At 41.4% G+C, this 24,596-nt stretch overlaps 1 protein-coding gene and 1 long non-coding RNA gene across 5 annotated transcripts in view; one reads left to right on the forward strand and one right to left on the reverse strand.

The window, feature by feature from the left end:
• MID1 (midline 1) overlaps positions 1–24,596 on the reverse strand; it is a 250,762-nt gene that overhangs the window by 136,843 nt on the left and 89,323 nt on the right. Inside the window, exon 1 of one of the 4 annotated variants that reach the window (XM_071747994.1) lies at positions 9,485–9,789. The exons of 1 other annotated variant lie outside the window; for it this stretch is intronic. The gene's annotated coding sequence lies outside the window, so the exon portion shown is untranslated. Of the gene's footprint in view, positions 1–4,534; positions 4,634–9,484; positions 9,794–24,596 lie in introns of those variants that run through there. 2 more of the 4 variants (XM_071748015.1, XM_071748024.1) reach the window with 2 other exon arrangements.
• LOC139797983 (uncharacterized) lies at positions 4,456–20,689 on the forward strand. The gene is made up of 3 exons (XR_011726648.1): positions 4,456–4,746; positions 15,591–15,701; positions 18,398–20,689. It is a non-coding gene; the product is annotated as an uncharacterized lncRNA (long non-coding RNA).

Genomic DNA, 24,596 nt, shown 5'->3' on the forward strand with positions numbered 1-24,596 from the left:
ATTTAAATATCTAAGAAGTTAATTATAGAAGAAAAGGAATTGTTCTCTTCACAAGGATGCTCGCTGACAGGACAAGAGGCAGTCAGCGTGAGCTGCTTCAAGGGAAATTCTGGCTGGACACAAGAAAGAAATGATTCTCCCCCATGAGAGCAGCTGGAGATGGGCAGAGGCTGCCAGGGAAGTGGTGGATTCTTGTGTGCTGGAAATGCTCCAGATTTGATTAAGTTACTTTAGTGATCTGTGTTGAAGAGAAGGTTGGAACAGGTAATCATCAGAGTCCAAAGAGAACTCTATGAATCCCTATACCCACGCACATTCCTGCTGGCTTTCGTGTCAGTCCACAACCATCTTCTTCCTCAAGCATGAGGCTTCTACTGCTCTGGGGATATCTGATATTTATTTCTAGTCATTGCTAAACTTTCATAAGTAGCTTACACTTCTGTTTGCTTGAAAGGGTGGAGTATGGAAGGCAATAGCAGACTTCCTCCATGACAGTTTCTTATGCAGTCAGGATAAGGAGAGGTATGTTATGGGAGGATTTTTTAACCTTCAGTAAGGAGGCTTAATTAGGGATCAAGGGTAAATGTTATAGCACAGAAGAGGCACCTCTGAACACTCATTCTTATCAGGCTTTTGTTCCAATTAAGCTGGTTAACAAGGGACATAAAAGCATTTGCATCCAAAGTACAGCTGTTACAATTTTAAATTTTACTTGAGCTGAAAAATCTAAGTAGGATCTTTTGTAGATGTATTTATGAAGAAATGTTGAGGAACTTGTACACCTCTTCCCTCATTAAAATATTTCAACACTGCAAGAAACAAGCACATGCTGAAGCTCTGAAACTCGAAAACAAATTTCTAATTAAAAAAAAAAAAAAAAGCAAAAAAAAGGATAAAGACTGGTTCTGCTGTCACAATGTCACTGTGGTCTGTTTAGCATTCTTCACAAGTGTGAATTTACTCCCAGGCATACTTCTTGGATAAACACATGAACGCAGTATTTTGAAGGAGGACTCACAGTATTTTGAAGGAGGATTCTATCTCACCTACGCATTGGAACTGACTTCAGAAAAAGCAAAATCAGTTTTCAGATCTGCCCCTTAGGATTGAGGAAATCTAAGAAGCAAAAGATAGAGGGTTGCAATACCCTACATGCCTTACACACCAGTAAAGGGGCACAGCTGTAGACAGATAGGTAATGCTAAGGAAGAGACAGAGCTTTCCTTTGCTAGCACTTAACAAAATACTATAATTAGGTGTAACAGCAACAGATTATTTTTCCATTAGAGCAAAGAACAGTGCATTTAATCCTCTAGTTGTTCCCTGATGTACCACAATTTGAGTCCTGGCAACCAAAATGTATTGCCTTACAATTCCAGATGGTAGGAGAGAAAAAAAAAAAAACCAGCATAAACATCAGCATGAAGGAAAGTCCTTTCGATTTTGTTGAAGACTAAAAAAAAAACAGCTCAATTTTTCCAAGATAAATACTGATGACTTAATACATTTCACAAGGAAAGCATGATTCTTTTAATTCACCCTATTTTACATATACATCCAGGTACAGTTAAAAATGCTGTTTTCTAGCAATGCAAAACCTTCCTGGGAAAGGTGTACATGGCTAGGTAAGCTAGTACAGTCATTCTTTATTCATTAACTTTAATGAGTTTTACATGCAAAAGGGATGAGATACTTTTCAGAATTATAGCTATAATTTTTCTGTGACTAAATTCACTCCTTTTTGTTTCACAGAGAAAAAAAAATAAAAGGAAAGCCAGTTTCAGGAGGTTTTGAATCAGTTTTTCCCAGGTCTCTAGAATTAGCCTGAAGGATCCATTTAGAGAGTACATAAATACATATAAAATATTAGGACAACACCGAAATGCAAAAAGGATGTTAAATTGCTCATCCAAGGAGATGACATAACGAATACTGACATAATTTCCAGGCAGCAAAGCAAAACTAGGTCAAATCACATTGACCTATCTAACATAATAAGCTCTTTTTTTCAGCTTTTTACAATGTAGACCGTGTCTGCAGGCATTAATGTTCCCTGTTATCAATGTATAGTGTTGTCATTCTTCTTTAATGTCTTATCACCATGTTGTGTTAATTAGACCAAAACAATATAGTGCACTTTTGAACTGCTTAACTGCCAGTTTGAAATCTCTGCCTAGACTACACTTCTGAGGTTATCCAGTTAGAAATTAACCCATTAGCTCTTTACAGTCACTTGTTTCCATAGGTGCTACTAAGGGTGGCAGAATATCGTAATGTTGCATACAGGTCAAAATCTAAGCTTTGTAAGTTGCATATTATTTGTAAAAAATAAGGTCCACATAGCTCACATCTGTCAGCAAGGAAAGTGAAGACTAATTTTTATGCCTCTTAACACAAGCAGAACTCAGACACTCTCCTGAGCATCACAAATCTGCTTGGCCATCACATGTTCCTGCCCAAGAGCTGTAGCCACAGGTGGTGCTCTGAAAGGGACCTGAAAAGTCCTTCTCCTTGCTCAGGGTAGCTTTTCTTCCCCTACCCGTGTTCCCCCATATGTCCAATTTACTGCACACATTTTTCCATGAGAATATAAACAGTTTTGTATCAGTTTCTGCTGAGAGTCTCTTGTGACTCCTGCAAGAACAGGTACATGAGAAGCAGGAGTGGTACCAGACTGTGTCCCTGCCTGCAGAGCTGAGGTAGGACCAGAGACCAGCCTGAGAGCTTGAGGCTGGTCAGGAAGGAGGAAAAAACCTGAGGGAGGAGACAGAGGCAGACCTAAGTGGTCCAAAAAGCTGAAGTTTTCACTGGGTTTTACGTCTTCCTGTAGAACACAGAGAATCTGCAATAGCAGCAAAACCTAAGGGGGGAAAACCCATTATGTTCCAGTGATAAAACCCCTTCTGAGACTTTCGAACCTTGCTTGGTGATAAAGAGTGCCTTGAAACTGGGCTGCTGACATATGTTCTTACAGAGAGGTTGGATTTGGCAAGTCCAATTCTAAAAATACATATTAATATATGTTAATACGAATGTGTGGAGTGTTTATCTTTTTATTTTTTTCTTCTGTTTTTTTAGGTCTCCAGTTACCTCTCAGGAAGAAAAAAAAAATACACAAAACAAAAGCCAAGCAAACAAAACCAGCAAAAAAAGAGGGATCATGCTTTTGTATCAAACAACCATTAAGAAAAGAATTTTTTAAGAACCATTTTGCTGATTTCTCAGTATTTTTTTGGAAGAAAGCATAAGTCTCGGGTAATGCTCAGAATAAAGGTTCTAATAAAAAAATATAATTAAAAAAACCAAACATCACAACCAACCAACCAACCAACACACACAAAAGAAAAACAATAGAAAGGGGCATCCCAGAGATGGTGAGAAGGGTCTCATGTGAGCCAGCTCTCTCTTCACCTGGATCTAAGTAGTGCATTAGCTTGCCAGTATCACAAATGAGTGTGACCTACTGCTCTGGTGGGGGGTTCCTTAGTGCTCCTTCTGCAGCTGTTCAGTAATTAAATACCTGCAGCTCAGAAGAGCCATTTTAATGCCATTACTCATAAGCACCTGCTTGGGATGCTGAAGAGAGGCAGGGGGGGTGATGCCCTGGGCCTGCAGGTGCAGGGGCTGCAGTGTGATGAGGCTGTCGGCACCACCAGAAGCATGAGGAACATATTGGTCCCCCTGCCCCGAAATGTGGAGATACTGTCACAGCTTGTCACCAGCTCCTTCCTGGGACAATGAAATATCCCTCCAGAAATATTTTCTTTAGAGTCTATCACACTACAATGAAAAAATCTTATCAGCCCCATGGATCTCCTAATTTATTGTCCCACTAAGCCAGGAATAAAAGCCTAGACTCTCTTTTGTTTGTTTTGCTATCTTAAAATTGTTCTTGCACTCAACTATTTCAACACTTATGCAACCAAAAAAGTTTCATCATACTTCAGGGCTGAAAAAACATTGCCTATTTGCCAGCTTTTCTGGCATCTCTCAGCTCCCTGGGAAGATACAAAAAAATAACGACAAACAACCATGACAGCAAATAGGAAAACGATCTTAAAGAACTAAGAGCTATTTTTATTGTTTAGAAAAAAGATCAAAATCTGCTTCCTACCCTTTAGTGCCTTTCCCAGCTTTCAGACAGGGTGGATTCTGCACTGCAAGCCAGGGATCTCGGGGATATACAGTAATTCCTTACAGCTTGCTAAAGCATTACAAGCTCTAAGCTGCACAACTGTAATAAAAGACTTCAGACCCAAGACCAGGCTAAAGAAAGGAGTAGCCTAAGAAGCCTGCAATTCAGTTAAAACAAACTCCAGCCCACATTCAAAAGGCTATTCACATGGTTGTATGTGAACACAGGTCTGCTCCTTTCTCCCACAGCTCAGCCTTCTCCCTCAGCCAAATCAAATTGTTTCTCCACACGCTGAAGCATTTTCTGAGTTTCTGCACATCCCCTGAGCATTTACCACCGCCAGCTCCTCGTTCCCAGCAGTTCGTTCTCCTCGAACCCGGGCTGCAGCAGACCCCTTACCTCTGGTGCTACTCTGCCGAGGGACTCTCTGAGGTCTGACAACTTTTTTGCAGGGCTCAGAAGTTGTTGAAGCCCTCCGTCCCGCTGCCTGCCTCCCAGTCCCTCCCCAGTGGGGAAGCCCTTGGACTGGGCAGTGGGAGGAAGCCGGCAGCCAGCCCAGCAGAGTCCCGGGCAGGAGGGAGGGAGAGAGCTGGAGACAGATCTCATCAAAGGTAGGAGGCCTGGTGGGGATCAGAGAGAGGGAGATACACATCTAAATAATTCAGGCACTAATAAAAGCTTTAGGTTGGCTTTGTTCAAGATCCGAGGCGAGACTGAAATTTGATGTATTTCAGGCTGCCATCAGCGCACAATGCTGTTACTTAATAACCTGACACTGACAAACCAAGATTATTTTAAGAATATTCAAAATTAACTTAGTGGGAAAAGTAGCTTATGGCTGTTTGTATTTGTATAGTATTCGCTATAGGTTGAAATTCTTTTGAGTGACGATTTTGAGAACTTCAAGTCTGACCTCTACAGGTAGGATGCTGAAATGGGTACAGTATCTTTTGATCACAAATCGTACACGGGACCTCTAGAAACTGGAGAAAGGTAATAGATCAGATGTACAACATAGTATCAAGTTGTTACCGTTCCACCTCTAAAGGCAGATTTAAAAAACACTACTAGGTGTAGCATCACCTGAGGTAATTTGCTTCCTTGCAAAATGCAAAGGTGGTGCAGCAACACCAGAAAAAGCACATCCTGCGTGCACATTTTTACATTCAAAAGTGTTACAGGGTTTTGCTTCTGCTTTTTATTATCCCTGCCCCCTCCTCCCCAGTATTCCATCTGATCTGGTCTTCCAGAGCTACAGAAAAAAACGTCACTTTGAAACCGGTAACATCCATTTGCGTTTTGCAAAACTGATGTTTTTAAATGCCCTGATTGTTGCCACCTTTTTCTAATCAGAACCAACCACCCTAACAAACTACCCTTTGTCCAGGGATCTCGTCCCCCCTGTTCCCACCAACCTACAGCACATGTTGCTATAGCTACCCTGCATGTCTATTTACCACACAAGTGATCAAAGGGAGCAGACAACACACATACACACACGCACAAAAAAACCATGCCAGGCTTCCTACAGAGCAGTGTCCAGCCACTAATTAACTGATACACTCCCAGCCTGCGGACTCCGTACACTTGTTTTCTTTATTCTGCCCAGTACACACACAAAAAAAGGCATCTTTCTCCAAGATGTACATTCTTCCCTTACAGGCCAAACAAACAACAAAACACCCCAGGATGAACTTTAAAAAAGAATTTTCTAAAGCAAGGCTAAGGCATACAGAACTTCGGGATTGGAATATAGTTTTTCTGCTGAAGAACACGTTAAGAATTTTAAATGGTATGCAAAAGAAAATAGGAAATAAGAAACACATGCTAGATACCTAAACAGCAGTAAGGAAAGGGGATGATTTTGAAATTTGCATGTGTTTTGCACTGATATTGTATGCAGCATTTATTCACTGAGTGAATTATATGCATGATAAAAGCTATACGACTGCAGTCATGATAAATAACTGTAATGGCCTTATATGCCTTACAGAGTTTTTCATTTTTATGTGGCCTGTCAGTTAACAGTCATTTTATTGAACCTCTTTGTGTGACAAAGGGCTCAAGCATGCCTCAATCACAGTCAACAGGACTTCAATGACATTCCCACAGGCTGCACATCAGGAATATGTTGTGGGCAAAAGTGAGTAAAATGAAATATTAAAACCCAAACATTTTATTTTCTGTGAAGTAGGCTTCAGGAATTTAAAACAGAGCCCACAGTGCCCTCTCCAGTTCTGCAGCAAACGGAATCCAGCCACGTAACTATGACCAGCCACATGAAACTGGCATCTTCTCAGGAGTTTTGTCACTTGCAGTTTTCCTTATCTAGGATTTTCCTTTTAAGTAATAAACTGTACCAAGTACTCTGCAGAGCAGGAAATGTTTTACCTGCAAAGGAATTTTTCTTGTCAGGTAAGTTGGGGTTTTTGTCTTGTAAACGTGTTAGATAGCTTTAAAAAACTGCATTACTACTTCCTAACACTAGTCTTGTAGCACCCTAGAACACTCAAATGGGCATATTTCTTGTGATTGCTTAAACTTCTACAGGGTGACAGGTGTACTTTTCTTTTTCAGGTGTACTTTCTTATGTTTTATGCACAGCAATAGGACAGAAATTTCCCCATTTTGGTTACTGAGGTTTATATGAAACATCATTTTATCAGACAGCAAGAAGACACCTCTTGCCAAGGTTTTCAAATGCTACATAAAACTTACTTCTTTATACCATCTCATTAACAAATCTCAACATTTACACTGACCCCTGTTACTGCTAGAGACTATTGGCCTAGCACAGTGGCACTGGTAGGTTGAATCTTACCAACTCCACAGGCTGCATATTACAGTTTTATAGTAAGTCCTGCACTTCTATTGGGGAAATTAATGCATTTGTCTTGCTGTGCTCAGTACCTTTTGGCCACATCAGTCATCAGCCTAATAATACATGGCTTCATTCCAACACCTGCAATGTTCTGCCTGCTTGATGATTTAAGTCTGCAACCCCAAATTGAGCTACAGCTCCTACCAAGAGCCCCGCAATCCAGGAGCAGTTGTTCCCAGACGCTGGTAAAAGGAGCTAAATCAGGAGTTAACAAGGAGTTAAGTCGGTCCCTCATTACCTTATAGCCAGCCTAGTGCAGAGATGGGGGAGCACCAGGAGGGCAGGACGGGCAGGTAGGAAACTGTGGAGATAGAGGACTGCTGGGCAAAAGTTGTGGGGGTGGAATGAGGGAAAAAAAAAAAAAAAAAAAAAAAAGTTCTTTGTTGCTCTGAATAGGAGGGCAATAAATGAGCCAACAGAAAATGCAGCTTCTGCATACTCCTCTTTTCCAGGAACAATTTCAACACAGAAGCAGGAGCAAAGCCTCTAGCTGCACGTAACTCCCCTGCTTCTAAGAGTCTGCTGTAATAGATTCCTAAACATTTGGTACGGTTAGTTCGCAGCTCACCACAATCCTCGGTGCCTACTAAAAGCTGAAGTCTGCTGCGGTGGCCCATGCACCCCGTAACTCTACTCCCCCCCCCAATTCCCCGAGTGCCACCTCCCTGGATGTTGCCCCTCAGGCCCTCGCAGCGCGCCTGCCAAACCGAAAATATTTGTGCGCAACAAACCAACCGAACCCGGAGAAATACTTCCAAATTGTTCACTTGGCACGGGGGTTAAAAAAACCCGCGCTGACAGACAGGTGTTTAAACAAACTCTGGCAGCGCTTCAGCCACCCCCCCCCCGCCCGCCCCGGGAGGCAGCGGTGCGGTGGGAGGAGGAGGGGGGACCGGGGGTGGGCCCGCCTCGGGAAGGCGCGGAGCCCTCGCTGCGCTCCGGCGGGAAAGGGATGGGCCCTGCAGGAATAAGCCCGCCTGTGCCTGCACCTCTGCTTAGGCTGGAATGTCTCCTTCCCCTCCCCTTTTGGAGGGGGGAAGGAAGGTACGTGTGTGCATTAACATTCGCATACACCCCGCCCCACCCCTATTCTGACTTCTCTGCCTGGTTTGCTTTATTTGTTTTGTTTTGTTTGATTGTTGTTTTTTATTATTATTACTTTTGTTTTAACCCGCTGTTTGTGACTCTTCATTGCCCATGAAGCCTTTTGCCTTAGGTAGAAATATTTCGGGAGAGTGAAGCGCATGTTTGACGGAGCATTTTACTTTTTATTATTGCCATCTTGTACATCGCTGCTGCTTTCTCGTCCCTCGTTGGCAACCCCCTGTGCCAAAGTACCCTCTTGTGGTGATAACGATTCCTGATGACTACCGTACGTGATGACTACTGACCAACTTATATACAGTATGTACACAGTATATAAAATGCCCTTTTTGCTTTGCAAGGACAAGAATTCCTCTCTCTCTCTTTAAAGAGTTATAAAAGTACTGTTTTCCCTAGCGAGAGAAAAAAATACCTTTCCTCCTCCCATCACCTATATTCTTTCTTTCTTCACCCTTCCCCACCTCCCGTAACTTACAGAATACCGGTGTAAGGAAGCCGGGATTTCTCACCAGGATTTCAGAAAGTGATTGGAAAACAAATGCTCTATTTGCACTACAGGTGCAAAATCCTCACACATTCATTCCCTGGACATGGACTGTAGAAGTCCCACTGAGAGCTGAATGAATAACACACCCACAGAAAAGAACCTGGAAAACTTCCTGCGTTTCCTCATATTTACCTATTGCCTACCAAGAAAATAACACATTAAGTGCAAGTTTCGGAAGTGGATTGGCAAGGCTTTTTTTTTAAACTGGGAGAGATCTCCGATTCAGTCTTAAGATACAGCCCAGCCAGTTTTCCTTGCTCCCACAAGGCTCTTGTAACCACACATTGTTGTGAAACTATGAACGAGAATCAAAAAACATTTTGCCATCGTGCCTTTTAACTGCGAGGAGGAGAATAAAGGCTCCTTTTGTCTTCTCAGGTGAATAGGATTCTTAAAAAAACCCACCTCATTTGAGTAATCTTAAGGGGGGAATCCCTAGAACCCCCATCTTAAAGTACTTTTGTGAAGCTGTAAGATTGAAAGTACTACTTTTTAATACAATCAGGAGATTAAAGCACTGGTAGGCAAGGAACTCATGCAGAGCTGTTTAATACGTTACCCCCCGCTCTGAATTATTGGCATATTTAGGCTTGCAACACAGCCGAGTCCTTTCCCTTCGCATGTCACAAACAGAGGCTGCAAGACAGCCTACACAATGCCTTTAACCCACGGCAAACTGAAAACTGATTTACAGCCCTCACGAACCGCTTCCATGCCCTGTATCGATCTTACCTGGGGACGGACGGGCGAGGGGAGCCCCGACAGCCCGAAGGATCTCCCCTCGCCCGTCCATCCCCGCCGGCCAACATCTTCTTACCTGCCTCATGGTGAGATTCCCATCATCCATCCAGCCGGCAAGGGGCTGCTCCCACCGCTCTGCTGTCGGCAGGGCAGAAATCCATCAAGTTTCCCACCGTAAGCAAGTTTCTCCCCCCAGCCCCTCCTCTCCCTCTATTATTATTTTTTTTTTCCTCCCCCCTTTTTAACCTTTGCTAGGGAGGGGGGGGGGGTAGCGGGAGGGGGAAACAACTCTTCTTAAGACAATGTCAAGTTTCCCAACCTTCCTTCCCCAGCCTATTAAAAGTCGGGAGCGGGGAGGCAACTGTCCGCCTGGCTCCTATTTCAAACCGCAGCTCAGGGATGTAGTAGTTGGCTGAATTAGGCCATGAAATAACCTCGCCAATCAGGAGGAAGGGGAGGGAGGTAGAGAACATAAAGGCTGCCTACATGAGGATTAGGAAAGCTTTCAGGGATTTAAAAGACTGAAAGCAGCTGGAAACAGTGTCTAGGGCTACAAAGAGGGAAGTCAATTTGCGGTGTAAGAGATTATTCCCATTCTCTTCTAAACTGCTCTGGGTCTGCTTAAAGCTTAACGGGCTCCCAGGACTTCAGCAAGAAAATGTAAATGTCCGGTTGAAACGAACATCAGAGTGACGGAGAAACACTCCTCAGCCTCCCGGTAAAGTGGTAATATCCCCTACTAGTCGGAGCCACATGCACTCCAGAAGCACCGATTTCCTCACGTCAGATTAAAAAGTAAATTACATAATGACATGAGTAGGAAGTAGTAAAATCCTGTCTGCCCTCTACATCAAGAGCAAGTGCCTGGCTGCCGGAAGGAACAGAAGTATGTGTGTGAAGCCATAGGCTTTGGAAATCTTTTGTTGAAAAGCTTTATTTGTCTCAGTGGCAAATGTTTAATTATCCTTAGTTAGCAGTGTTATCTGCTTTCCCTTTTTTAAGGAGGGTGATTTCCTCATTTCCGAGGCTTGGTTACTGGTATAAGATAACATTGGACCCCAAATGCAACTTTAAGGAAAAAATATTTATTTGTTTGTTTATTTTTCAGATTTTGATGAGATCAGCTTTAATCTGCTGCCCCGTGGTGGCTTTCACTACAATAATCAAATAAAAGCCAAAAAGAAAAACCCCAAATCTGAAATGCCATTGCTGTTTGAGTTAGACCTTTTTTGAATAAAAAATATAAACAAATGTAGAGAAAGACAAACCTGCAAATTATTACAACCCATTTGTCTCTAAATTCTTCGCCTCTAATTTAGTATCAGTTCAGAAGCCTCTTAGTCTCTCTGTTCCACTCTAAATGGAAATCTGTCTTTTGATCTCAGGGGACAATCAGACGAATCTGATGTCTGAAGAAAAGCCCCAGTACCATGGATTTGCTTCTGCAAGGGATTTATCTATCAAGGCAAAAAAAAAAGTAGTCACCATCCAGAAAAATTCTTATCAGTACAAGGAATCTTACTGAATTGAGTTGCAGGGAAAAAAACATTACAATGATGTGCTGCCAGCATTTTAATTAAAGGCTTCCTAAAATATATTTCCTTTTAACTTATGATAAGCTCCAGCACTGGGTATGTCACAGGGAGAAGAAGAAAGGGTCTGAAAAATTTATTCAGTTGCTTTCCCTTTAAAGACAAGAATGCTTGTTCTCATAAGTGCAACCAAAGAAAGTAATTTGTGTAATATTGGCAGTCTGGCTCAGAAGCAAGGCATAGACAGAGGGAGAGTGCAAGGTACAGCCCCACTACACTTATCCAGGGCAGAATGTGCTCTTGCCTGGTCTGTGTCCCCAGGTGGAAGGATCCAGTTATATGCTCTAATGTACAAGAGAAACCAACTATCTCCAGGGATTAAATCAGCCCATTGCATAAGGGTAAGACCAGCCATTTACACAAGCCAACGTGGAGCCCACTTAGTGATCCTCCAGTGACAGTCCCGTCCTGCACACTTGCACAAAGGCTCAAAGCAGCTGCAGTGCACAGAGCGAGGTGCATTAAGAGCACTTAGCAGGAATGTTGTTCCTCTGTTCCTGAAACACAGCCCAGTGGACACGTGTCTCTTGAAACAAGTATGTGGAATGTGAAGAACTTTTACTGTGGTCGAATCTAGAACCCTCTCCAGGATGCATTCAAAAAAACCATAAAAATATTTTTCATAATTAGAGCCTTCTAATTATGATAAACTTCCCCGGGGAAAATGATTTAGCAAAAGGTTGCAGGACTTAATACTGTACTTAATACTCTTAATACTGTACAGTATTAAGAAGGACTATGAAGGATTCACCCCAAAACTTTGCATTTTGTTTCAAAGCTTTAAGAAGGGGATTCTGCAGACAGTTTCAGAGTTTCATATAGAAACATAGCAAAAGATTCAGTAAGAATGCGAACACTGTTACAGAGTTTCAGAACTTTCCTATAAATGCACACCTTTGCAAATGCAACATGACTTCCTTACAGGATGTGACAGAAATTGTGTTCTTCTGAAAACAAAAAATGCAGCATCAGAAATGAGTTTGTTTTACAGGATGAAAACTCATTTTAGTGTTGAAAAAAAGAAACATTTTTTAAAAGTTTCATCACTGACACAGGTTCAGGTTGTGTTGGGTAATATTTTTCTTACTGAAATAAGCAAGTGTCATAGCCCCCACTCTAATTCCACCATTCACTTTCCACTTTTGAGGAATATGCTTTGTGCTCAGCCCCCATGAGAGCATTTATCCCATGTGTGGTAGACTAGACAACCAGGTTTTGCACTTATCATTTTAAGGTCTTTTGAGTGGCATGAGAGGAAGTTACAGAGTCCACAGAATAATTGGGTTTGAAGGCAGTCAGTGTCCAAAGACATAATGGTACAGCTAGGAATAGGAGCTCTCACTCGGGTTGCAAGAAAAGGTGGATGCTTTTTTTTTTTTTTACACCTTCCTCTGAATATCCAGTTTCACATCTATAACCCAGGTGCTCATGCATGCATGAGAAGGTCACACTGTCTTTGGGGAAGTGAAAGAAGAATCTGTGCCTGAAGCAGGAAACTTCTACAGGCTGTCCAGTGAGAAACTACAGAGGCAAGTGCGGGCAGAGGAGGTGGGGCCAGCTGTAAATTCAGGCATCACTGGGAGCACAGATATAAGTGAGACCAAAATCATGATTGAGAGCCTGCTAGTTTTGGAGTATTTGTATGGGATTAATTCAAGATTAAAGACCAATGGCCAAGAAGTGCACCAAATCATTGGCAGTTTTATGATCTTTGAAGTCTGGTTAGTGGTAGTAATCGTCAGATCTTCCTTATCAATCCTCAGGTGAAGCTACTCTCAGAGCTGTGTGTGACTACAGCAGACATAAAAGCATCAAAATAGCTGTGCCCTTGCTGCTTGCTCCAGGTGTCTGCCACATTCCTTATCACACACCTAGCACCCCCCAGGCAAAAAGGGCAGACACAGAAGCTTCCCATCTAGCCTGGCACCTCAAACACCACGTTGCCCCATTCACTAAAGCAGAGGTAAGGTGGGATAACTTTTAGCTGGGCTTCCAGTAGCAGCACCATTGGCCAGCAGGTACTTCAGCATGGTCTGTGCTGTTCCCCTCCTGACCTTGTAAAAGTAGTTATCAGGTACTTGTGAAAGCTCAGGGTGTTGGGTGCTAACTCACAATCCTGCCTCTTATTTCTACTTAAGATAAAGTGGTAATTTTAGCATGTATCCTGAGCCAGAAAGCTTTGGGACTTCTTATGAAAGTGCAGCAAATACTACCACCACTGTGTAATATCAGTTACAAATTTTACATTATGTACAAATATATTGGTACTAACAGAGTAAACTTGGTGTTGTGCATTGTCTGGCAGCATGTATGTCATCTCTCATTCTGGAAAATTCCTTCTAAGTTTAGTGGCATGATGCTTAGTTCAGTGCTTATCAATGCAGATGGCAAGTCTGAAGATTTTAAGTAGTGATAAGGCAAGGACCACAATCAATACCAAAAATTTACCACTGTTTCAAAATCTTAAACTTTTGCATACTCCGATTTGTTAACCCAGCCTTCCTTAACTAGTTTCCAGTAAATTCTAATTAATTCCTTAATTCTTTCCAATAACATATCAAACACAGGAACAGTTTTGAACCAGTGGACCAGATGCAAAGCTGCCTAATGCAGAAATACTCAAGTTATTGGAGTTTTTTCACTGCGACACAATTTTATGTAGTCCAGACCAAGCTAGGTCTGCACCAGCTGCAGGGAAAGTGCAGAAAAGGAAGTGGAGCAAAGGACTTTCTCTCATTAGCTGAATTCCAGCTGCCATGGAAATCTTTTTGGGCCCAGGGAATTCAATATATGCTAAATAAAGAAGAACCACTCTATGTCCTTACTGAGCTGTGCAGAGACAGACCAGACCACAGAATCTGATTGTATGGTAGGAGTGAAAGAATTTCAGCAGTAAAAATATGAACCAGCACATAAATTAGGAAGAAAAAAACCTAGCTTGCAAATCTTCAGGTGTGAAGTCAATCACAAAGAGATTGTCTTGAATTTGCAATATAGACAACCAATATAAATACAGACATGCTTTTTTAAACTAAACAAGCAGCTAAACTGTTTCACTTTGAGAAGTGCATATTGGTGCATAATGGTCTGGATATTAATTTCTAATGGTTTTTATAGTCCTTCCCTTGGCAGTTGCAAATTGGCACCTGCAAGGACAACAGGATGTCCAGAAGACAAAATACTGTTTCATAACCTCAGGTAATACTGGAATGTAAAAATAATGTCCAGAAGAACTGGCACAAAGTATGAGGTAGAAAGATGAAGACAATTTTCTGGAGATAGTATTAAAAAAAGCAAAAACTCTGAAGTAGTGCTGATATGAAAAACAATGTTCTAAAGATGTGATAGTGCCACAGAGTAATTTTAAAATATATATTTAATATTTTTAAATATAAGAATGTGAAGAGCTGGATCTCACAAAACAGTACTTGACTGCTTTTATCAACATTGCTGCAGTGACTGCAATGAAGATAAACTAACTACCCTGGCAGAGTGTCTGACTCAATGGATATTTAAATGCACATGTTTTCCAATAGAAGTTTAAAAATAAGCCCAGTCATGTCAGACAGACATCCTTACATTTATAAATACACACTGAAAGTGACAAGCACAAAGATGTCCTTAAGGCAGACCTCTGGGAAATTTGTTGCCTTTGAAGCAAGATGACTTAGCTTTTTGGCAGGATATCATCAAAAGAGGCAGAAATGAGAAAGGTCACAGTATCCTTGAATCCTTTTGGAAGAGCGGTCCTTAGATAATTATTCAGTCTCACTTGGTTATTTGCAGCATTCCTCAAACTGCTCTGATCTCACTTGGGGCTGCCCCAGTCACAGGCAAGAGAGATGTCTTCAGAAAAACTTCTTCCTCCATCACTTCTGCAATCTAAGTAATCCATACCTCAAACAGGCAGTAAGAAACAATACACCTGCAGTTGCCTTAGTGACAGCACTGATTAAGGTATTTAATCAAAAGAAGAATTGTTTTTTCATTTTTATTTACAAGGTGGATACTTGATCTGTTAGGCTGAACAAGTTGTTGCACATTCATGTGTAACAAATTGGTGATAAGAAGGCTCTGATGGTCTACTCCAAAATAACATATGGAAGTATAGTAAGCTAAAAGCACTGACAAAATAGGATGCTATAAGGGTTCAGAGTTTCTTAAACATCTGTTCTATTGTATATATACACATGCAGGACTAAATGGAAATCACAATAAGTTTACCAATGTTTGTGCGTTTTATTCCCTAGAGTTTTACAATTAGTTGATACTTCAGTGACAATGACATCTCATTATTCTTAAAACTAATAGATAATAGTTAAGGAAAACAAGAATGATAAAGTAACAAGACACAAGTTACCTTATGTGTCTATAACCCCTATTAGAACAGAAAAAAAAAAAAGCAACTTAATTTAATTGCATTTTGTACCAACTACTTAATTAGTGACCAATTGCAAAAAAGCAGTCATGCAATCACTCCAGGTAAGTAAATAAAACACCATGCAAAGAATAAAAGTTGTATAATGTATGCCTTTTGCAGCCAAACATCAAGCAGTAGCTGTCAAAACCAACACTGTTCTGCTATTCCAGGAGCCATATCCAAAGGTATAACCACACACATTTGATGAAGAGGCACCTGGTCACAATTGCACTGAAACAAATTAAAATCCAAGCTGATAAACTGTCACCTGAGGCAAGCAGGTTAAGTACTCAAACTCTCATTATCCATGTATTAGTGAGACCATCAAACCCTGCTAATCCCCTCCTGACCAAATGAAAACTCCCAATCAGAGGTTTACCAAAAATGTGTAACATTCTAACAATTAAGCCATTTTGCTCTTAAGGAGAGTTTTTCTTCAGCCTGTGCAGATCAGGTTAGGTATTTTATATCCCACTCAGAAGTCTGTTCTAGATGTGAGAAATAATAATAAGATAATAATATTTATCTTTATTTATAATAAACATTACTTGGACTAAGCCATGCCCAGCAAGAATTATAGAGATCTACTCTGTGTTCAAAAACTTGCCAAGACACAAGAAATTTTAACATCTTTTCAACACCAGAGATGAGGCAAGGCATTAAAATGCAAGAAATGGATCATTTCTGCTCCATTTTTTCTTCTCCATGTCTTGATATCAGAAATTTTTGAATACTTCAAAGTTCTGTATTTCCCTGGAATGATACTTCACAGACTGGGTCACACTGAAATGAAAATGGAGCTCAGGCATCTCTCTACAAATACCATGAAGCAAGCTGCCATCGGAGGGGCAACCAACCAATATTTTAGTGACTTGAAATCAGATGTTTCAGCTCATATCAACAGAGCCAAAGTTGTCAAAATTGTCTAAAGGTTCAGGTCAATCAAAAATATTTTGCTTCATTTTTCTAGGCAGAAATTCTTTTCAATAACCTGCATTTTCTCACAAAACCTAACTTAATGAGAAAATTACTTTTTGCAGCTGAAATCCCCCAGTAATATTTATCTCTTCACTCCAGTGCCCCAGCTACCTCTGCCAGCTGCTTGCCACATGGAAAAAAGGCTTCAGTGAAGCAGGCAGCCTGTTGGGACAAAAGATGTACAAGTCACTTATTTGTCAGCTGTAGAGCTACAAGTTCAGATGGAAACCTTGTCAAATACAGTGATTTGGGATTGTTTCTTAAACAGCAGTAATAGAAACTGCAACTTGTGAACTGCTTGTGTGCCCATTGGCAAGGCATTTAATCTCCTGCATTTTAACTCTCAAATTGCATATTGAAGCTGCCTTTATTTTCCTGAGGGTAGTAAAGGAATGAATAAATCAGTAAAAATTGAGAGAATAAATCAAGAAAACATCTTTACACATAATAATAAACAGAACAGCACAGGCATGGTTAAGCAGGAGTTCCATAAGCATTCCATAAGCAGGAATAACAGATACAAAACCACTAATCTTTGTAGACATGAATACAAGTTTTTTGGCTAAATGTAAGTAGCCAGTGTTGAAAAGATAGTATTAATCAGACAGTACAAGTAAACTACTGAATTTCTAGAAAACTGTGTTTGTGTGTGCATACGTGAATGTGTAAGTGAAACATATTCAAATTTTTCAAGTAAAAATAAATGTATATTCTTGGACTTTCTCTGTTAAAAAGAAAGAAGCCTTCAGATTGCCTCCCCCTACAACTAAACTAAATATTTCCCTATACAGGATAGCAATGGATTGCAATGTTTGTGGTGAGATGAGGTCTGCGGGGGGTGGGCTGAGGAATGACAACAATGAGCCTAATCCCAAATCTGGTCCTTAGACTCTGCCCAGAAAAACCTCTTCATATAATTGAGAATTTGCTAATGTATGTGACTCATGATTTGAATTTGACTCAAGCTTCTGGTGCTCTCTGGGGTTACTATCAAGGTCAGGTTACCTATGAAATACCAAATTACTATCCCTTCTACTGTTTTGCCCAGGCCCTTGGTACTGAATATGCAATATATTTACATTGGTAGTTTTACATACACACACAAAAACCACGTTCTTCTATTTTAAATGAGAAAAACAGGCAAAGAATTTAGAAGAAAATCAAAAGAACCTTCTTACTTGAGAATTTTAAATTAAGTAATTCAAGGATGTGGGCAGATATCACAAAGCATTAGTCACAACCATGAAATAAGAGACAGTTTCAGAGAGAAATTGTCGCATTAAGACTTTTTCTCTCAGGGAGCATTGCTTAGAATTATTTATGTGTCCACCAGCTAAGGAGGGGTTTGAAACACTACTCTTATAAATAGGCCCATTGGGAGTACAGCCCTGGGAGGACTGGTCTGGTTGGGTCTCACCCTCCCAGCTGCACCAAGCAGCCCTTTTTTAACCTTTAAAGCATTTTCAGATGGTACTTTTATGAGCCACTGTACATCGTTCCTTTTAATTACAGACATATATACTATGGTTTACCAGTTTCCAAAAGAATTTTTACTTTATTTAGCTCACATTTCCAGATGTGGCCCCTTTTCAGGCCCCCCTTGTTGTTACATGGCACTGGCAATAAAAGACAATGACTGCAAAGACAGTATACTTCTACAGGTTCCAGGCAAGCCAGTTTTATAATCCAATTCTTTGATTCTCATTTTATTAGCTACTCTTATGAAAATACTAAAATAAAAAACTCAGCCTGGTCCATGACAACTATATTTCCTTAATTGGTGCTAAACTTTTTCATGAAGATCCAGTAAAGAAGAATATCTGATTTAGGTAAGATTTGCGGCATACGCAGGCTAGCACAGAAATAAAATGCTTACCACTAGGTTTTAATTTTTTGCATCTCTTACTTCCACAGTTTATTATTAGCTAATATTTGTCATGTCAGTGCTGAAATGTGCAGCTATTGCAGACATTAATGGGTACATGTGGGTTTTTTACAGGTACATTCAACCATTCCAATGTCTGTCTGCAGCACACTCACCGACAACATTATTTTGCACCAAGAGCAGGAAAAATGAATTAAAGTGGTAGCTGCTGCTGCACATTACCCCAGGAGTGGAAGTCAATGCATGCCTTCTAAACTATCTCATGTAGATTTCAATCCCTAGGGCTGTACTTTGTCACATATTCTCATACTTTTTCTCTCTTGTTCCAACATTTCTTTAGCTCACATTTTGCTGTAATACACTATGAAGCTGCAATGATAATGTGAAGGTCCAAACTCCTGTTTCTCAGAGACCTTTTTCAATACTTCTGGGGCACCAAGAAGGACCTTTGCCTTGATGGTAATGGGGAATAACGTCCTGATAGTCCTGTCAGCTCCAGCTCCAGCCACCCACACTTTCAGAAGTCTCAGTTTGCCATCTACCACCTGCAATTAAGCGTGAAGAACTTGGTGCTACATAGTGCTGCAGACCAAAACTGGACATGAAGATTCCACAGCACGTACAGAGGAACCAGGCTGAATTTTCCAGCTGTGTTGCCTGACAACAAAACAACTCGGTAAGCACCAGTCTTGCTACCCTCCTTCTACATGTGTGCTCAGAAGCCTACAGAGTGTACAGCCCTTCATAATGAAGAGAAAAACAAGAATCATATTGAAGATTCGAAGCAAAAGACCTCTGAGACTAAAGCCAGTTTCCATGTATGTTGGGATCTTGAGATAGAGTCCTTTGGGAAAAGGGGATGACACTTCAGCAGGGGAGCTCTGCAGGTCATCCCAGCATCCTTAGCTTTAGGGCCATGGGGCAGAGAAATAACCCCCCCCACAAATTCACCTGCCATACCCATTTTTTAGGCTTCAGAAGTGTAAAGCCCTGACCATTTGAAGCAGCTTGAAAGGTGAAAATCAAGGGAGAGCACCCGAAATGCAAAGTTTACAATGGCAGAAGTTGTCACTACAGTCAGAAAAATAACTGTTGTTAGTTTTATGTGATCCAGAAGCCTGCAAATAAAGTGAAGGACACAACTGCCTTTGTAAATTAGTAACTGTTTCAAGGCAGGGATCTGTGCTTACCTAGTAATTTTGGGTGCCTTCCTATCAGTTGCCATGTTTAACCCTTTTGGAAAACCTTTTCCTTTATGTTGCCTCTGTTTGGCCATCACAACCACTAAAGCCTTCAGAGCACTTAACCAAGGGTGGTTATCACAGGCACGCTGTGGGTAAAAAGTGATGTGTGTCCACCACCCTGCTCTCCCCAGTGACTCCTTGTACCCATTACTCTTTCCCTTTTGATAAATAAAACTGATACATTTAAGCAAAGTAGAAAGGCAAGGAAAAAGCAGATCATAGACCGGGGAATCATGAATCTCAAGCATTTTTACACACTTATCTTGCAGTGTAGCTCACTCTAAAAGACAGTATCGCCAGCATTTCACAAATATTAGTAAAGCATTTGGTGCACATTTCATTAAGATCTTGCAGTGTCTTAAACAGGTGATAAGGGATTGCCATGGTTACTATAATCTCTTAAGCTGAATACTAAACAGGTTCACAAAACCTTCTTACACAAAATATTCTTACTTGTTATGTAAAATATTAGTTGCCCAGCTAGCATTTGCTTATGAACTTTCTTTTTTTTCAAAGACTTTCCACTCCATCTTTCAAATCAAGTGTATTTTGGTATTGTTTAGAGTAACGAGAGGTCATTAACCATTCTCCTCAAGAAAAGGGGACGAGTTAGGTAGCTCATTACCTACCCTGCTTATAATTAATCGAAAAATTACTGCTCCACTGTGCTGGAATTGTGAGAGGTACTTCAGAGGATTTAATGAGTCATGGAAACATGTTTACAAGGCAACAAGCCTGCACCACACAAAGAACTCAACATTAGCATGGCAACAGACCATATAGCTTTTAATGACCTGGACCCTTTGTCTCACATTCAGACAGGGCCCTGAGATTGTCCCGTCACCAACATTTGATCCAACATTTCTTTCAGTTGGGTCACTTTTCTCCAATGGACCTGAAGGTGATACTTAGGAAGTCTATTATCAGGCATGCAAATTAGGAGAAAAATGTGTCACATCAAATCATGACACTGTAATAAGACATTACTCACGGGCAAGTGCTTTCAGGCACTGCCTACTCAGAAGGGCAAACTGAAAAGAGTTACTGTAAAGACACAAAATTTGGTATTTATATTCTTGTCTGTTCCCTTTGTGATGCAACTAAATTAACACTTGATCTTCTTTTAATTTTACCTTGTTTGTTAAGATATCCAGCATGTAAATAAACATAAAGTCCAAATCATCACTGACATTCTTTGGGCCACTGTGACCATAATATACCTGATGGTTTCCTTTTAAAATTTTCACTGATATTAGCTGCAGCCATAGGTGGAAACCTGCTGCTATGAAACTCATTTTCAGTAATAACAAAATAATTTTCACTGAGCCGAATGTGACTAGGGTTTCGCCTATATGCTACTAATAACCTAATTGTGATCAGGGAAAAAACCCAAAAGATTCCTCCAAGCTAGGGTTATAACTTACTTAGATGTATTTGAACACCTGTTTCTATTCTAGTGTTAGTAATCAGTTCATTTTTGAGTAAAAAGAAGGAAGAGCAAATGTGCTTGCAACTTCCAGATCCGCTTTCACAGCTTGTACCCGACAAGGTTCCTGGGAAATGAATTAATATTTTGCAGTCTGGGGCAGCAAACTTTTATAGCAGGATTGAGCAACAGTGTAGGAATTTGTGGAAGATAATACATTGAGCAGATCTAAGTACTAACTAGGCACCTACCCTATGTATTTTGAAGTGCAGAATGTTGCATATTTCTAGAATCAAAAATGGGTATAACATATTCTTCTTGCAAGGTGTTACCATGTTAACAACTAGAGCACCTTCTGTTATAACTATTAATATGTGGCTTATCACTTCATAAAAACTCGAAATCACGATGCAACAACAATACACACATGTGGTACATATGAAGTCAATCTGCAAATACAATAATAAGCATTCAGCGAGAAGCATTTCTGTGCTGCAGTCAGCAGAGGTAAAATTGTCATGTTTGTTCTACAATCACCACTTCTGTTATCCACAAAATAACCCATCCATACTCAGTCTGTATTTGGGTTCCTTTCCAAAGTGTAAGAATGTCTTCTGTTGCCTCCTTGCTACTCAGCACATGCCAACCTGATTTGTAAAGCTTGAAGGTGACAGTGAAGTCAGACACCTGAAGGCTTAGCAATTTGAAGGCAATCTGTTCCCAAACCTACAGCTAACCTTCTGTTTACCAAGGCAGACATCATCTATCATAATGATTCTGTCACTTCTTTCAGTATTTGGATACTTAAGGCATTTATAGAACACGTAATGATTGTAGGAATAAGCATGAAAAAGTGGATGGGGTGATAAATGATGAGACAGAGAAGTGGGAAAAGAAAGAACTGTAAGTTTTCCACTTGAATAAGCACATCGATATTAAAACAGAGCAGTGAACTCACAAGTACATAAAAATTGCAAAAGGTATTAGAAGATCAGAAAGAGACACAGCTCATTAAAACAACCCCCCCAAAATTTTCTCATATCACAGAATCAGAGAATAAAGGTGACCTAGTCCTAATGCATCCTGCACTGATCAGGGTTACCTTCAAGTAGATCAGGTTGCTCAGAGCCCTGTCCAACCTGACCCTGCATGTTTCCAGGGATGGAGCACCTACCACTTCTCTGGGCAACCTCTTCCAGTGTTTCACCATCCTCATTGTAAAGAATTTCTTTCTTATGTCTAGTTGCAATCCTTTTATTTTAAAACCATTACCCCTCATCCTATTGCAACAGCCCTTTATGAAAAGCCCTTCCTCAGCCTTCCTGTCGGCCTCCTTCAGGCACTGGAAGTTTCCTGTAAGGTGTCCCTGGAGCCCTCTCTTCTCCAGGCTAAACAACCCCAACTCCCTCAGCCTGCTCCAGCCCTCTGACCCCTTTTGTGGCCCTGAACATCCCACAAAGTGCAGCAGGGGAAATTGAAGCCTACAGCAGCAAGGAGCTGGTTTGGGATTGACTCTTCAGCGCTTATTCTTTGACCCAACCAACACCATTGACCGGGTAGCAGGCAGAACACACAGGAGAGCTCCAGGAGAGTGTAGGGCGAGTGGAGGGAAAGCAGAGGGTGGGTGGGAGGCAGGAGGGGGAGAGTGCAGACACAGGAGAGGAGAGGAGAGGAGAGGAGAGGAGAGGAGAGGAGAGGAGAGGAGAGGAGAGGAGAGGAGAGGAGAGGAGAGGAGAGGAGAGGAGAGGAGAGGAGAGGAGAGGAGAGGAGAGGAGAGGAGAGGAGAGGAGAGGAGAGGAGAGGAGAGGAGAGGAGAGGAGAGGAGAGGAGAGGAGAGGAGAGGAGAGATCTCCGGGTGAGCAGAGCGCAGACCGCGGAGCCCAGGGGCTCAGTCCCCAGACTGCCGGAGGCCATGGCCCCCATCCCGCCCCGTGTCCGGGCGCACAGCGGCCCCTGGCGGCCTCCTCCCCACCCCTCCCTCCCTCCCTTCCTCGCTCCCTCCGCTCCCCCCATCTCTGCCCAACTCCCGCCCGCCCCTCCGGGGACAGCTCGCAGGCTTTGCTCTCGATTTCCCACCCGATTTCTCTGGGAAAGAAGCGAGAAGGCGCCGCGGGCTCCCTCCGAGGCAGCCGTTTCTTGTAGGAACTGCAAAAGCCGAAGCTCTGGTAGTTCCGGTTGCTTCTTAGCTGGGCTTCGGATCCGAATTCAGGAATAGTACAATAAATTTAAAAAAAACCCTCTGTACAGCAGTGAGTTCTGATGATTCTTGCTGATAACGCCGTCTGTAACATCGTAAGTTACTCTTCTCTTTCCTGAGGTGTGACATGAATTCTGCTTCTAAACCTTTCTGAGGCACGAAGCTGATCTCTACGTGCCAAAATAAGACAGCATAGGTTCGAAATGGCAGCTATTTTCCTCCCAGTTTTAATGATTGCAGAGAAAGCCCGGCTAATTGCTGCCCGCCAGGAGTACCCAACCTTAACACTTCGTGCCCCGGCGGCACAACCACCGTGCAGTCTCTACGCTGTAATTTCTCCATAGTTACCGTCTAAAGCTCACTAAGTTTGCATAGCTGAAATCTGTGATACGTTTTCTTCCCAGCATTCATCCCCTTGCGGTGAATTTTTTGGTTTTGTTTTTTGAGGACCAGTTTTCTGCTTGTGAAAGTACAGGTGAAACTACTGCACTCTGAGCATCAAGGCAGAGAGCCTGGCAGTCAGCATAAAGGGAATACAAACACCAGCAAGTAAACCTCAGGATAACTTAAGCCATCCCACTCAAAATTATGTGGATATCAATCCATCCTGTTCGATTTCATATTCCTTCTGTCTTTCCTTGTTTAATACATACTTTTTTTGTTTGCCTTCAGAAGAGGTACCCAGCAAGCCCAAACACTGAATTTTCATATCAAACAACAGTTTTGAATGTCATATCCAGGCAGGTTGAGAAATAAGCTTGATACCAGGGCATCTATTTTATATGTAGTGACTCTATGGACACAATATTATTCTGTTAATTACTACATCCTGCAAGATTCATGCAAAAATCAGGTCTCTTCACTTATCCCTGTCTGTACTCACAGATTTCCATTACTCATTTCTTTCTAGGTGCATGAATAGTAAATATTACAAGATTCTGGCATAAATCCCACTATTTCTCTCTTCATGAATAATCAGTTTCCTACTATTTGTGGGCGTGAGCAGGCTGAGTCCTTACCTCTGTGTTCAGAAAACATGCAACCTAGAATTAATTTCACTTTTGAATTCCTCTTGGAGACAGATTTTATTCCTTTTACAAAACCTGAACAAAAACAATACAACCTAACCTTCAGACTGAGCTTCCTCTCTCAGCTCATCTATTCATAGTATTTCCTTCCAGGAATTCCTCTATCTTAACTTGGTGAATTCCTCCTCTTACTCTTACTCATGCTTCCTTTACTTTAGGGGTAGTTAATGAAACTGCATTTGCAATAATAATTCAGCAGAACATCAGCAGCTTTGTGCAAGATCTTGACACTTGTGAAGAGAGTAGGACAACAAGAGCATCCTGTCACCCCTGTCTGCGTCCAAGAGCAGTGGTGCTGGCAAATGATTATCTGACATCTTATTGTTCTTCTTTTCAGTCTCATAAAAAAGACTCCTCA

Source organism: Heliangelus exortis, chromosome 1 (assembly GCF_036169615.1).
Source record: "Heliangelus exortis chromosome 1, bHelExo1.hap1, whole genome shotgun sequence".
NCBI lineage: Eukaryota > Metazoa > Chordata > Aves > Apodiformes > Trochilidae > Heliangelus > Heliangelus exortis.